This window comes from Cyprinodon variegatus, unplaced genomic scaffold (genome assembly GCF_000732505.1).
Source record: "Cyprinodon variegatus isolate N-32 unplaced genomic scaffold, C_variegatus-1.0 Scaffold36, whole genome shotgun sequence".
NCBI classification, from domain to species: Eukaryota; Metazoa; Chordata; class Actinopteri; order Cyprinodontiformes; family Cyprinodontidae; genus Cyprinodon; species Cyprinodon variegatus.
In genome coordinates this window covers 1573721-1589480 of record NW_015150489.1, presented here as the reverse complement: position 1 = coordinate 1589480, position 15760 = coordinate 1573721, and the positions used below count along the sequence as shown (strand labels likewise).

At 36.7% G+C, this 15760-nt stretch overlaps 1 long non-coding RNA gene across 1 annotated transcript; it reads left to right on the top strand.

The window, feature by feature from the left end:
- Positions 1–9001: 9001 nt before the first annotated feature.
- LOC107104777 lies at positions 9002–14136 on the top strand. The gene is made up of 3 exons (XR_001482283.1): positions 9002–9056; positions 13716–13773; positions 14012–14136. It is a non-coding gene; the product is annotated as an uncharacterized LOC107104777 (long non-coding RNA).
- The last annotated feature ends 1624 nt before the right edge of the window (positions 14137–15760 follow it).

Here is a 15760-nt window from a genome sequence, read left to right as displayed (position 1 = left end):
CAATGCCTGTTCTGGTAATAGCAACCTTGGCAACAGGTATATTTCATGCAAAGATATTTAGTAAAAATATGTTTTGGAAGAATGTTTTTTTTACTGATATCTAATGTCCTGTCAGAATAAAAAACAAAACAATAACAAATGCCTGATATTTAAATGTGTTTAAAGCCAATTACTATTGCAGTTTTAATATAATTTTTGTCCTTGTATTTTTTCCTTTGCCTGGTCTCTCTGTAATTTTCTTGTTTGTAATGTTTCTTTTAGGACTTATGGAATGCAATTTATCTCTAAGTGATAAATACCTCCAATGTTATGCAGCCCTTGGTGAACCTCTGGTTTTTCACCTTCCGAATTATTCAAAGATGTTTTTGAAAAAAGAAGGTGTTGTGATTTTTAAGTATGCAAATAATACATATGGTACTTTCAATGTACCATTTCAGTTAAACTGCACAACCAAGAATAACTCTGGAGATTATCAGCTTGACCTACATGATGAAAATGGTATAAAATCCAAGACAATAAACATCAGTCTACAGATTTTAGGTATGAACATAAAAGCATATTTCTAAAAACATCTAAACTTATTAACCAAGAAGTTTAATACGGTAGTACTATTTGAAACTGCATAACATTTGCAAATTTGATTTTTTAATTTTTTTTGTCTTTCAGCTTCTGTAACACAACCTACTTTATCAGCTACATGTTTGTCACCAGAACTAAGGACAATCAACTGCTCAGCAGATGGAGACGACATAGAGTTCTCTTTTTCTTTAGATGACAATCCATTAATACAGACTAAAGCTGTCAGAGAAAAGAATGAAAGTTCCAGCATCAGCTTGAATGGTCAGCTTGCAGGAAACCTACGCTGTAAAGTAGAAAACAAAGTCAGCAGTAAACAGACAGTTATATACCTTACAAACTGCCAAGGTAATATGTGCTATTGTAACATATCATTTTTTTCCTTTTTAGTTTCATTTGTTTCTTTTTTGTTGTTTTACTCTTAAAAGGCTGTGCATTGTTGCAAAAAAAATGCAATGTTAAATGTGTCATTTGCATAGGCATATAAAAGTCTTTGCAGTAGATAAATATGCAATTTGACTTGATGTTTATTTGTTTTAGGGGTGCATTCATTAACTGCAACTGTTCTAGCAAGTCTGAGCCTCCCACTTCTTCTTTTGATCTTGATTCTCGCAGTTAAATTGTATAAAATAAAGCGGCCCACACGTTTTAGAGAAGGTAAGACAATTTCACTGAAGATAATTTCTTACAATGAACACTATATAATATTGAGCTTAAATTATTGTTACAAAGGCAGTATAATTTTAACAAGATTTGTCCACTTTGTCTCTATTTCTGTTTCTTTAGATGACACTGGTGATAACATTGTCTACTCTGACATCAGAGTGATTCGGGCCGCCAGAAAGTTGGCTGCTTAGGATGCTGCTGACCAAAGAGAAGAATAAGACAATCTGTGTAATTGTGAAACAAGGCGCCTTTAATTTCAAGTGTAAACATAATAGCCGTACATTAATCCCTTGTGCACAAACGTATTGTATACAAAAAATGCCATTGGCCAGTAATATAATATTATAACTACTGTACCACATGCTCATGATATCTCATTTGAAAGCTATGACCTTCTAGTTTCTGGAAATATGTATACAGACTCGTAGGTTTTACAGAACCGGAGCTGTGTGACTTCAAAGATGTCTAAAAAAACATTTTTCTCCTCATGTAAAAAAACACAATTTTTACTTTATATTTTTTGTATAATTTATAGTTGACCTCTCCTACTTACTACACTTGTTCTTCATGTTGTGGACAACAACTTTGAAAAATTTCAGATATCTAGTCATAAGCATTGTGCGACTATGACCCTTTTTACATGTAAAAGGTCCATTCAACATAATTGTGCCAAATTCTGACCAAATGTTCCAAACATTTTATGACTAATTTGACAATAACAATCACATTTCTATGATTTATACAATTATTTATATAAATTATAAAAATCATTTAAGAGCTTTTCCTTGCAATGTTTCCAATTTTGAAGCACGAAAGTCCATGCCATGCATTACCACTAGGTTCTCCTCTTACTTTCACTTTTTATGCAGAGAAAAAAAAAACTATATTTTTGGCCCGCCCCTACCCTTCTGATATATCATTGGAAAGCTTATCTTATTGACTAATAAAATAAGTCAAAGGTCGATCACTCACCATGTTGTTGAGCGTAAGCGGAACAAATTTCGCGACGCATGCACGTGGAGTGTAATACTCAGAACAGAGGGACCTAGTATTCAAGGCAAGACTGACAGTGGGATAACTAAAGAAGTGTTTATTAAAAAAACTAATCTGTGGGTCTGCAGTAGCAGCAGCTAGGGCGTCTAAGGCGGGAACCTCTATAGGAGAGAAAAACAGGTTAGTGACCACGATAATCTTTCGGAGGATGATTATGAATGCTTGAGTCACTAACCTGGTTTTACAGTTAAGTCTGGGCACAGAGAATGAGGTAGGATCCAGCCAGTCAGCTAACAAGATGCAGTGGATGGCAGAGGAAGGCAGAATAATCCAGAGGGCAAAGTCAACCGGCAGTTTCAGGTTCAGTCCAGAGTAAAATTCAACAGAATCGGAAGACAGATCAGGCAAACAGATCAGAACATGGGCAGGCTGACTGAAAGGTTCAAATACAGAAACGGGTCAGGATCAGGCAATATGAATACTCATAGAAATGCTGGAAAACTCTCACACCAAACGCTCAAAAATAATCCGGCACTGATGGCTGGGACGCAAGCAGCCAAAATAGAGGCAGGAACAGGTGGATGAGATGAGCAGTAATTAGGAACCGGGAAGAGTTAGGTGAATGAAATGAGCAATTAAGCCAGCCATCAGTAAACAAGATCTTTCCAGATCGATAGGAATCTTCTATACTATTGTGGATAGTCAAAATGGAAGTTGCACTCGATGTCTGGAGTAAGTAGCTAGGTGAATACCTCCATGCAAGGTAGATGATCTAAAATAGCAGAAAAGTTTCATTACTGAGATGATTATATATTTTCATCCTTGCTTTAACTTTTCAATGGCAAGAAAAACCCAAAAAAAAACCTTAGGTGGTTTATGAAGAGGCTTGAGTAGATTTTTTGGGAAATACAATTGGATATTACTTTTCTGTGGAGTGTTATAGACAAAATCAGCCTGTTTTTGCTATCGTTGATTCTGTTTCGGTTTGAGAGTGCAGGAAATGATAATTATGAATTGTAAGTTGATGACAAATGATTAGTTAAATTTTTTTGTAGTGTACGGTTGGCTTACATTTGAGTTGATGGTCAATTTTCTTAGGATTGTCTGATTCTAAAGAGGTGTAATATGCTTGGTTTCACCTTGATATTAGCATGATATTTGTTGCAGAAAAAACTTTACCCATATTGGATGGTGGAATTTAAGATGTTATAAGGGCTACAAAAAAAAAGTTAAACATAAATGCCTGTGTTGAGAGGAATTATTAGGCATCAACGCTGCATCTAAATATGCATTTATACTGTAAATGTAATGCATCTGCTGCTTTTTAGATATTTAAACATGCTTTTTTATGTATTTACCTGTTCTCTGCTGTCCTAAGCATAGATTACTTATGTTTATTTGATTTCCAATAGATGTCTGTTTAGACTTAACTGGGAGGTGGAAAGCAGGTTAGGAGTTTTAAGAATGATCAGCTTAATAAAACAAGAACAATGAAAGCATTGAATCTAAACAGATGAACTACTTTTCTCTTGGTAATTAGTTATTCTTTTCCTACTTGTTTTGTTTCTGTTTTATTTTCCTATATTTCAATCATGTAAAGCACTTTGCATTGTCTTTGTATGAACTGTGCTATACAAATAAATTTGCCTTGCCTTTACCATTCGAGACACATATCAAACCTGTCTGGGGGGAAAAAATTGCGACGTTTTCCGCTTGTTATAACTTCTTATTTTGACTTTAAAACTTCAAGAAAATAACACCTTAATAAAACTGCATTTTTCTCCCACCAACTGACAGTAGTATTCCCCCCCCCCAATGTATTACCGGTAAATTAAACCACTAGCAATACATAGTTGTCACTGTTGCTGTGGTTATTAGTGACCACATGGTGGAGACAAAAGCCTTCTCAAATAGCTATACATGGATCCTTTGTTAAACCAACTATTTGTTAAAAAACAGGAAAGTATGATTTGTAAATCCATTTATTTTTAAAGAGTGCTTAGGTTTTTTCAGGATTTACTCGTCAATATACAGTATAATTTATATGCTGCAGCTGTATGTAATGTTTATATGTGTGTTTATATAAGACATAAAACAAGTTAGAATTATAACTATTGTGTATAGAGATTTTATTAGAAAAATCTTATGAAGGTGTGAAGTAACAAAGTAGAAATAAGTCTTTACCTTACTTAAGTATAGATTTTGGCTATCTATACCTTACTGAAGTAATTATTTTTTACACAACTTTTTACTTCTACTCCTTACATTTACTTGCAATTGTCTCTACTTTCTTCTTTGATTTTTAAAATAGACCATTTGTTTTGTTTTATTTAGTGTCATTTTCTTTATGGCCGTTGGTATTAAAAAAATAAAAACCATCAATATATTTCACCCAGACCATTAATTTCTTTGTGGTTGGACTCGGTCAATGGCATAACGACAAATCAATAGGCCCATAAGCATCTGGGTTGGTCCCATTTGAAGTACAACATGTGAACACGATTCAGGATATGGCGACAGTTCCATAAATCGGCCAAGAAGATACGCAATTCTCAGTAGTATATGTTCACACATGGAAAAATAGTGACTGCGCACCTTGAATAGAACCATTGGTGACAACGCACCATATGTTACAGACATCCCAAATGCTTATCGAACCCTACGCTCTCTCCATTCATCTCCTGGTTGCAACCTTTACTCACTGTAGCACCAACGTCCACCTCTCCCTCTCCAATTCTTTGAAAGAACGTGTTTATTTTGGGAAGTTTTTTCCGTTCTTCCAGCAGCTCTACTTTCCTTTTTTTTTTCTGGAATCTGCTTAAGTACCTCTTTTTGGTATCCATCCTCACTAACACATTGTATGTAACGGTTATGGTTTTAATCTAAGCTCTGGGTTACCCATAATTCCAAGTTGTAGTGTAAAAAAAAAAAATTCTCAAATACATCGTTCTTTAAAGATCTTTATTGCGGTTTGAAACATATTATATGAGTGTATTTTTTAGCAACTGTCTAATTAACTATATAGTTATTAACATAGTAATTAAAAGTACCACTGTCTGCTTTGCTGTGGGTGTCATGTTTAAACGGATCACCAGCATGTTGAAATCTAGCATGTGTTGTGGTATAAATATGGTCTGGTGCAGTCAGTTACTTCAGTATCAGGTGGGTTTAAGAGGAATTTTTTGCATCACTACATCTGCAAAGGGACATCCTACGTAGTCTACAATTGTGTAGGGGGCCTATCAGGTGTCAGTGATGGGGCCCCTAAGAGGTTGTGGGCCCGTAAGCAATTGTTGTTTCTGCTTACTGATATTCATGCCATTGGACTGAACCAACTTGTTGTTCGCCACATACCAAATAAATATTTTGGTATATATTTAATTTCAAGATGGTATAAAGTAAATTTGACATCGTTATTAGTTATAAAATTAAGAAACTTAGAAATAAGGATTTTCTCATCCAGAAACTTATAAAAATATTGCTTTAATAGGGTAGTGCAGTAATGAGCATAAGGTTTAAAGCATCTGTCCTTAACATTTTCTCCTGCATTAGTTTTACTTTTCATCAAAATCACGTTTCAACCAGATATCTTAAGCATTTGAAACCAAAGGTGAATGTTTTAAAAGTTACCTTGGTGCAGACAGATGGCTTGAAAGAAAAGAATGCTAGCTCTTAGCATGGAGGAGCTGTGATTAATTGCTGTGCAGGTGTGGTGCATTCTCAGTCTATGGGGAGATTCTGTACTGAACAAAAAATGTGAATTTTTTCAAGAAACTTTGAATAAAAAAAAAAAATACTGACAGAAAGGCCTTGCCTGGGTATTACAAACATGGCTACGCTTGGGGACTCACCTGTTGATACCGCAATTGACTCTGTTTTAGCCAAGATAGCCACAATTTCTTGTTTAAATAGGAGCAAAGATAAGCACTTTTGCATTTGTAGATGGAAAAGATGTCTGTACTTTTCTTCCAACACGATTTCTTGTAAAAAAAAAAAAAAAAAAAAAAACACACAAGAACCTTCAGACGATTCGCTGCTACAATTGGCTTGAGGCATACTGTATTATGGAAGGCGGGTACTAGCAGGAACGTTAAGGGCCTGGCTGACTCTTTGGGTCCTGTTTCTGTCACTAAGGGTCTGGCTGCATCTTTGTCGCCGCCCTCCCTCCGCCAGCCAACTTACAGAGACTGTGCTTTAGTCTATAAATCACTGAATGGATCAGTACCAAAATACATAACAGATTTGTCATCAGTGTAAAAACCTCCCAAACCACTCAGGTCTTCTAGATCAAGCCTTCTCTCTACAACCAGAACTAGGACCAAACATTAAGAAGCAGCATTTAGTTCCTATGCTCCATTTATCCAAAAGTACTAAAAGCCTGAGTTCTTTTAGGTCAAAGTTAAAAACCCTTCTGTTTAGAACTTCTTTTGACTGTTGAAGTTTAACTGTTAACTGAGGTATTGTTATCCTAAGGTTGTGGTCAAACTGTTTTCGTTTTACTATTCGTTTCTACCTGTTTCTATCATGCTTTTACATCTTCTGCTTTTATTCTGCGTCTATTTTTGACATATTTTATTTTTTAATTTGTGTACAGCACTTAAACTTGCCTTGCCTAGACACAGATCCATGTTAGAATTTTTATTTTTTATTTTTATAACTCCTTAAGTATTAAGGCCTACAATTTCAAGGCCTTAGTAAAAACTGCATGCGAGGGGGAGTTTGGTGAAAGAGGAACATTGGGAAGCGGCCTTAAAATGAATGCACAGATCTTTAATTTATGCCTGACATGTCCTGACCAAGTGTAAAATATCTTATAAAGTACATTTTACAAATGCAAACAAGCCAAAAATGTACCCAACCGTTAGTGACACTTGTAATGGGTGTGGACACTCTTCAGCCAAACATACGGTACCCACATGCTTTGGGCTTGCCCTAAATTGAGTGGGTCTGGTAGTGACATGGTCACAAAACTCAGTCAAGCATATGCTCAAACAATTCTCCCCAATTCACTATAAGCCATATATGGCATCTCTTATGACCCAAGCATGTCACATTCCTTCTAATAATCCTTGGGTAAGAGAGGTTCTTTATAAAATACAGCCATCTTTATGGCTGTATAAATATGAATATCAGTTGTGTAGTGCGTTACAAATTAAATGACTGACTAACACACCAAATGGAACAGTCTACAAAACATGCAGAAAAGAAGCTAACTAACATTAGCTTAGAGGAGCCTTCTTAGGCCGGCCACCTACCGAATTCCATAGAACACATGACAGTTTGAGCTCAAATCTAAACATGTCACATAAGCAGAAACTTAAAGTAGGAACAATTTAAATCCCAGCGGGTATGAGAAGCCAAAGGGACCCAAAAAGTCATTACATTAAAATGTGGCAACAACTGAAGAGAGTTGGGAGTATTTGATCAGTTTTTACATATGATAACATTTAAAACCCTTCTAATGCGCACCATAACTAAACATTTGTGCACAAATAAAAACAGGAAACACACATAGACAGAATGGAAAAACTAGTGGTTTTAACAGGTCTGAGAATAGCTTTTCCTGTCTGTAGTCAGACTTCCTTTATCAAAGATAGGTTTCCATAATTTACAATAAGTCTGGCAGCAAAGCGTATGACGCTGGTAATGTTGAAGGAAACACACATTATAAGTAGTTTGTTGTTCAGGTTTTTTTTCTTATCTTTTTGTTTTCTTATAATAAATCGTAAATGTCCTGTATTTATATAGCACTTTTTCAAGTGAGAAGACTCGACCAAAGGACTTTACTATATTTAGTCATTCACCCAAAATACATTGTAGCCACATCTGCCCCGGGGCTCACTGACAGAAGCCACTGCCGTACACTGGTGCCACCAGTCCGTCCGACCACCATCAGTAAGCAATGCAGGTGAAGTGTCATGTCCAAGGACAACGACACTGAATGCCGGATCCGGGGCTTGACAACCCTCCGTTTACAGGGCAAACTCTGACTTCCGACACCACTGTCACCCAGAGTGTGTATGTATAATTGCATAAATGCATATTGAATTTAATTAATGTGTTTAGTGACTTTGAATGTACATTATTCATAATCAAGTTTCTAAAATTTCTATGTGTCTATAAATGGTCTACAAGATATAATTATCTGAATATGTTTCAACTACATGTTTCAGCTTTTAACGTTTGGTTGTTGTCAATAAAAGGATGACTTAGTTTCATCTGCATTTCTGCAATACAGTCATCTATTTATAGGCTCCAAGCTATAACGAACATTTAGTACTTTGTATTCCATAATAGACCATTTCAAACCATTGCATTTACTCTGCCATGACCAGAACTGTCTAATCTGAAACCATCCAAAGTCCTTTCTAATCAAGGTTAAAACCCCTTTTATTTAGAACTGCCTTTCAGGTTCGGTTAAAACTATTTACCAAAACAATATTGATTTTAATCTGTGGTTCAACTTTCCTTTACCTGCCAGTATAATGGCACTACAATAACTTTTCAATATATTTTTTCATGTTTTATTTTAGAAAAGCACTTTGAATTTTATTGGTACTAAAATGTGCTATACAAAGAATGTACCTTGCCTAAGTAGTTCTGAATCACAAAAGTTACACGGATGCACAATATTCTAACATCAAATTTTTACTTTAGCTACCAATCATGTTCTTGCATATGGATAAAATGTTAAAAAGAAAGCCTCCTAGTCGTCATTCATTAAATTGTTTTTTAGTTCCGATAAGAGTTTCTGCCACACCTTCCTGCCGAAAGTGGAAAAAGGAACCAGCCTCTGTAGAGACAACAATCTTCTATTTTGAGTAAGTGCCAGAAATTTTATTTTAAATTTGATCATTTATTCTTTTTAATCACAATTCTATGAAAGTACTCACAAAAAATGCTTTTTGAAAAGATTTTGAAAAATGGCAGTGAAACTCAGTTAAATAAAAGATACTTTTATAATTCTATCATTCTAAATCAAAACAGAATCGAAGATGGCCATTTTTTAATTTCTTTGGATATTATAGTTCCTAAGTTTTGTTTCTGAGGCAGTGTTTTACGGATAATTATGCAATTGATATATATTCCCCATTATTTGTCAAGATCTTTCTCATATAGATCTCTTAAAAGGAAGTGTGACAATTTTTAAATGCAATTGTGTTCATAGTGTCAGTCATATTTATAACCTGTTTATCTTATCCATAGTATGACTTTGATGGTGGTAATTGCCAACTTTTACCTTTTCCCTTTTTTGAATGTAATATACATATTCTCAGTAGCAATAAAGCAACATTTAAGTTTGAATAGCATCATGTTAATTAATCTTTATTGTCATTCTCTACAATTATCAGTTGTTTTCATTTTAAGGAAAGAAAATCAATGAACACTTAAATTAAAAGTCAAAAGTACAAATTGAATTACGCTTTTTTTTTAGAACTCTTAACATTTAGCTACGGTCTAGTTGCAGTCTAGCTGTGATAGGCAGTATGAGATCTATAGTCAGCTAAGTATTTGCAGAAAGGTTCAGCCATTGAGGAGTTATACAGGGGAGCAGAAATATCATGAGACTTGGGTGCATTTGACACACTGGTGTAGAAATGTTGCCATATATTATGTAGGCATGGAAAGTTATAAATGTAAAACAGGCATGCATCAAACAAACAACGGGAAACAAATGCATGCCTAGTATAAAAGGTGATATATATACCCACACACACACACACAGACACACACCCACACACACCAGTGGCATTAGAAGCATTTGGAACGTGGGTGGGAGACTTAGGTGTGGTTTACCAGCCACATGCAGCCTTTCTCTTTGCATAAGTCATTCTCAAACCTGGTCCTCAAGCCATACTAGCCTGCATCTTTTAGATGCATGACCTCCTTAGCAGACTTCATGTGTTGCAGAAGCCTGTTAATTATTTATTTGTATAATTCAGGCATATGGCAGCTAGGAAAAATCAAAAATATGCAGTTTAGTTGTAAATGAGGACCAGGATTTAGAACCACTGCTCTAAAACATACACTGCTCAAAAAAATTAAAGGAACAGTTTGAAAACACATTAGATCTCATTGGGGAAAAAATCATGCTGTTTATTTATACTGATATGGGCTGGGTGATGTGTTAGGAACAAAAGGATGGACAGTCTGAGGTGCAACCTGGCGGCGTCAGATGGATCGAAACATAATGTCCAAGAGGTGTTTTGGTTTTAGGTCAGGCGAGCGTGGGGGACAATCAGTGGTATCAATTCCTTCATCCTCCAGGAACTGCCTGAGTACTCTCACCACATGAGGCCAAACATTGTCGTGCACCAGGAGGAACCCAGGACCCACTACACCAGCATAGGGTCTGACAATGGGTGCAAGGATTTCACCCTGACACCTAATGGCAGTCAGTGCCGTTGTCTAGCCTCTATAGGTCTGTGTGTCCCTCCATGGATATGCCTTCCCCCGACCATCACTGACCCACCACTAAACCGGTCATGCTGAACAATGTCACAGGCAGCATAATGTTCTCCACGGCTTCTCCAGACCCTTTCACGTCTGTCACATGTGCTCAGGGTGAACCTGCTCTCATCTGTGAAAAGCACAGGTCGTCAGTGGTGGACTTGCCAATTCCGGTGTTCTGTGGCAAATGCCAATTGAGCTCTACGGAGCTGGGCAGTGAGCACAGGATGTCAGGCCACCCTCGTGAAGTCTGTTTCTGATTGTTTGGTCAGAGACATTCGCACCAGTGGCCTGCTGGAGGTCATTTTGTAGGGCTCTGGCAGTGCTCCTTCTGCTTCTCCTTGCACAAAGGAGCAGATACCGGTCCTGCTGATGGGTTGTAGACCTTCTACAGCCCTGTCCAGCTCTCCTGGAGTAACTGCCTGTCTGCTGTAATCTCCTCCATGCTCTTGAGATTGTGCTGGGAGACACAGCAAACCTTCTGGCAATGGCACGTATTGATGTGCCATCCTGGAGTAGGTGGACTGCCTGTGCAGCCTCTGTAGGGTCCAGGTAGCGCCACATGCTAACAGTAGTGACAGTGACTGAAGCCAAATGCAAAACTGGTGAAAAATAGTCAGAAAAGATGAGGAGGGGAAAAAGTGTCAGTGGCCTCCACCTGTAAAACCATTCCTGTTTTGATGGTCATCTCTTTGTTGCCCCTTTAGTGCACCTGTTGTTAATTTCATTAACACAAAAGCAGCTAAAACTGATCAACAACCCCCTCTGCTATTTACCTGACCAAATCAATATCCCAGAAGTTTAATTAACTTGATGCTATACTCTGATTACAAAGTGCTCCCCTTAATTTTTTTGAGTAGTGTATTTCTGTGCATCCACGCTTGTTGACACAGTGTGCAGTGCAGGCTTTTTTTTTTTACTTCCAATAATCCTGTCATGATTTTCTCCTTTCTCTCTCATTTTGCTACATCCTCCCCAGTACTGCTTTTTGTTGTTCTGTTTATTAATAAAAGGTATTGTATTTAAAAGAAAGTAAAATTTTACTGTTATCCAGATCTTTTCTATCTTAAGTGATGACATGTACAATTGTATCCTCTAGATATAATTTATGAAAAACAGTTAACTAAAACCAGTACCCTTAATGTAACATTACTTCAAAGTAGCAGTACTATTACTAATTTCTAGGCGCACGTCATGTAACCCAAAATGTAGGACCCAGTATTCAGGCGACACAGACAGTGGGATGTTTCAAAATGTTTATTATCAAAACACATAACAGAACAGAAGGGGGCTGCTAATGGATATACAGATACGCAGTGGCTGTGGGGGAAGGAGGGGCACAACCTATCACTGGCACTCTGGTTCAGGGAGAAACACAGTTAAGTGACCACGATAATCTGACGGAAGATAATTAGCCGTGCGAGTCACTTACCTGGCTTAACAGTTCAGTCCATATTCTCTTGGGAAGGCGGGATCCAGCTGGTGGACTACCAAATGAGATGCAGCGCGGAGCCGCCCCAGAGTGACCCCCATGCAGCAATCCCAGGGAGCAGTCAGGAAAACAGTTCAGAACAAGTACGGTTCTGAGATGCAGGAGTTCGTAGCCCGACCAGGGGTTCCGATCCAAATAGGAACTGACAGGGTTCCAGGAATCCACAGAGTGCTCAGGCAAGTTCAGAGCTCCATGAGACCAGCAACGAGCTCAGGCAGACATGCTAAGATGGAGACAGGCAGGCTCAGTGGTTGAGAGAAAAAGATAAGACAAGGTTCCAGGAGAACTGCAGAACTTTAAACTGGACTCCTCCACTAAGCCGAAATTGGAAATAGGGCATGCTTCAGTGGATAAGAGCCAGGCCTACTGGACTTTAAAATAGCTCCCCCCTGGCGAGCCAAAACAGGAAACGGCGCAATCAGTGGAGAAGAGCCAGGACACGATCAGCAAACACAAGACAACAAAAAACCTCTCTAACACTGGCCTATATGAATGGGAACAAGAATTCTGGAATAACCAAACTCAAACAAGAGAACTAACATACAAACATACATAGTGATCTGGCCCCGATATCTTGGCTGAACCATATATAAAGCAGAAGGAGCAGGTGGATAAGATGAATGATAATTAGTAGGCTGGGAGGGTACAGCAGGTAAGTGAAGTGAATAACTTGATCAGCTATCAGGGCAGATCCTCACAGCCCAGTCATTTCCCAGCAGTATTAGAAGTAAAAAGTATGGTGCAGTAAAGACACCATACTTCTAGAACATATATATTTAACTTTCTTTAATTTTTTCTAAAATAATCTCACTCACCAAGCAAGCAACCTTGCTTGGTGAGTGAAACACATGCCCGGGTGGCTACTAGCTTATTCCTGGTGGCTTTCCGTGGGGCCTGGCCAGCCGGGGCCCGGCTGGGGCTCCTGCCAGGGGGTGTGGTGCTCCTGGGGCCTCGAATCCCTGGGACCCATGGCCGGATTCACTTCGGGCTTTCTGTAGATGCTAGCTATGGTATTTAAAAAAAGGAAAGAAGACATGCCATTGTGGCAATAGCATCATTTAAAAACTAATCATTGCCATTAAACAGGCAACATAAGGTGCGAATCAGAATAACAGGCAGAGTTGGAAATTTAGCCTTTTTTCCCCAACTCCTTGGGGTAGAACAACATGAAAAAAATCGACAAGTGCTCACACTGTTAGGGCAAAAAAATCACCATAGGCTGATGTTTCTGTATTATTATACCCTTTTTATTATATCCTTGCTTAATCTATAAAGACAGGACACATTTGAATTTATAAAGAAAATAGAGTTGTTTAAAAAATTAGTATGGATCTAAAAGGATCTCAAAGCTACAAGTGTATCTATTTTACATTGTCACTGGACCTATTAGAAGCATTTAATATAGAAATAAATTAATCTGTTAAACTTAGAGGTAATTGGTAATTTTGTTTAAACTATATATTAACAAATCAATCTGCTCCATATTATTTTTATCATAATTTTTTTATTTATTTTTTCTTTTGTTTTGTCCTCACAGACAATGATTTCAATCTACATGACAATGCCTGTCCTGGTTATAGCAACATTGACAACAGGTATATTTAATGCAAATGCATAAAATATTAATACATTTTGGAACAATGTTTTTCTTACCGATATTTATTGTCATTTTGGAATAAAACGATAACAAAAGTCATTTTTTGAAAATATGTTGAAAACCATTTGTTATTGTAATGGTATTTTTTACTGTTATTGTGTTACACTAACAACAAACATAATATTTTTTTGCCGTTACTCTATGTAATTTGCTTGTTTTTTACGTTTCTGTTTTAGGACTTATGAGATGCAATTTATCTCAAAATGATAAAAACCCTCAATGTTATGGAGCCCTTGGAGAACCCCTGTTTTTTTACTTTCCAATTGTTTCAAGGATTGATCTGAAAAAAGCTAATTATGTGATTAAAAAGATTGTAAACAACAATGCAACTTTCAATGCAACATTTCAGTTTAACTCCACAACAAAGAATAACTCTGGAGATTATCATCTTGAACTATATGACAAAGATGGTAAAAATACCAAAACACTCATCATCAATCTGCAGATTTTAGGTACGAACATAAAATAATATTTTTTAAAACATATAAACTTATAAACCAAGAGGTTTAATAGTTCTATTTTGAACTGTGTAATATTTGTAAATCTGAGTTTTTTTTGTCTTTCAGCTTCAGTATCACAACCTGCTTTATTAGCCACATGTTTGTCACCAGAACTAAGGACAATCAACTGCTCAGCAGATGGAGACGACATAGAGTTCTCTTTTTCTTTAGATGACAATATATTAATACAGACTAAAGCTGTCAGAGAAAAGAAGGAAAGTTCCAGCATCAGCTTGAATGGTCAGCTGGCAGGAAACCTACGCTGTAAAGTAGAAAACAAAGTCAGCAGTAAACAGACCGTTATATACCTTACAAGCTGCCAAGGTAATATGTGCAATTCTTACTTTTCATTTTTTCCCTTTTAGTTTTCTTCATAATTTTTTTTTGTTGTTTTCTTTTTAACAGGCTATGCATTGTTGCAAAACAAATGCAATGTTAAATGTGTGATTTGCATAGTCATATAAAAGTCTTTGCAGTAAATAAATGTAATTTGACTTGATGTCTATTTTTTTCTAGGGCCGCATTCAATAACTCTTACTGTTCTTGCAAGCCTGTACTTCCCACTTCTTCTTTTGGTCTTGATTCTCACTGTTAAATTGTGTAAAATAAACCGCCCCACTGATTTTAAAGAAGGTGAGACAATTTCACTAAAAATATCTTCTTACACTAAACAGTACTTTTAATGAGGTTAAGTGTTGTTACCAAGGCAATATAATTTTAAATAACAAGATTTGGTCTCTATGTTTCTATTTCTGTTTTTTTAGATGAGACTGATGATAACATTGTGTACTCTGACATCAGAGTGACTCGGGCTGCCAGAAAGTTGGCTGCTTAGGATGCTGCTGAGCAAAGAGAAGAATAAGACAATCTTTGTAATTGTGAAACAAGGCGCCTTTAATTTCAAGTGTAAACATGACAGCTGTAGATTAAAAGGGATACAAAAATGTAAAATAAAATGCCTGTGTTGAGTTGAATAATTAAGCATCAATGCTGAAACTAATTATGCATTTATAGTACTGAGGATGTTTTAGATATTTAGAAATGCTTTTCTATGTATTTATCTATGTTTTTTGCTGTCCTAAGCATAGATCTTTATGTGACTATTCTTATTTTGACTATAAAACTAAAAAATAACACCTTAATACACCTGACTCAAAAAGTATTTATTTAACAACATATCGACTCACAGCTGGGGAAACATAGTTGTCACTGTTGCTGTGGTTAGTAGTGACCACATGGTGGGAAAAAAAAGCCTCACAAATAGCTTGATGTGGATCCTTTGTTAAACCTATTCATTTGTTAAACAACATGAAAGTATGGTTTGTAATCGTATTTATTTTTAAAGAACGCCTGGGTTTTTTTCCTTTAGGATTTAGCTCTGATCATGAATAGACAGACAATGTAGTTTATATGCAGCAGCTTCAT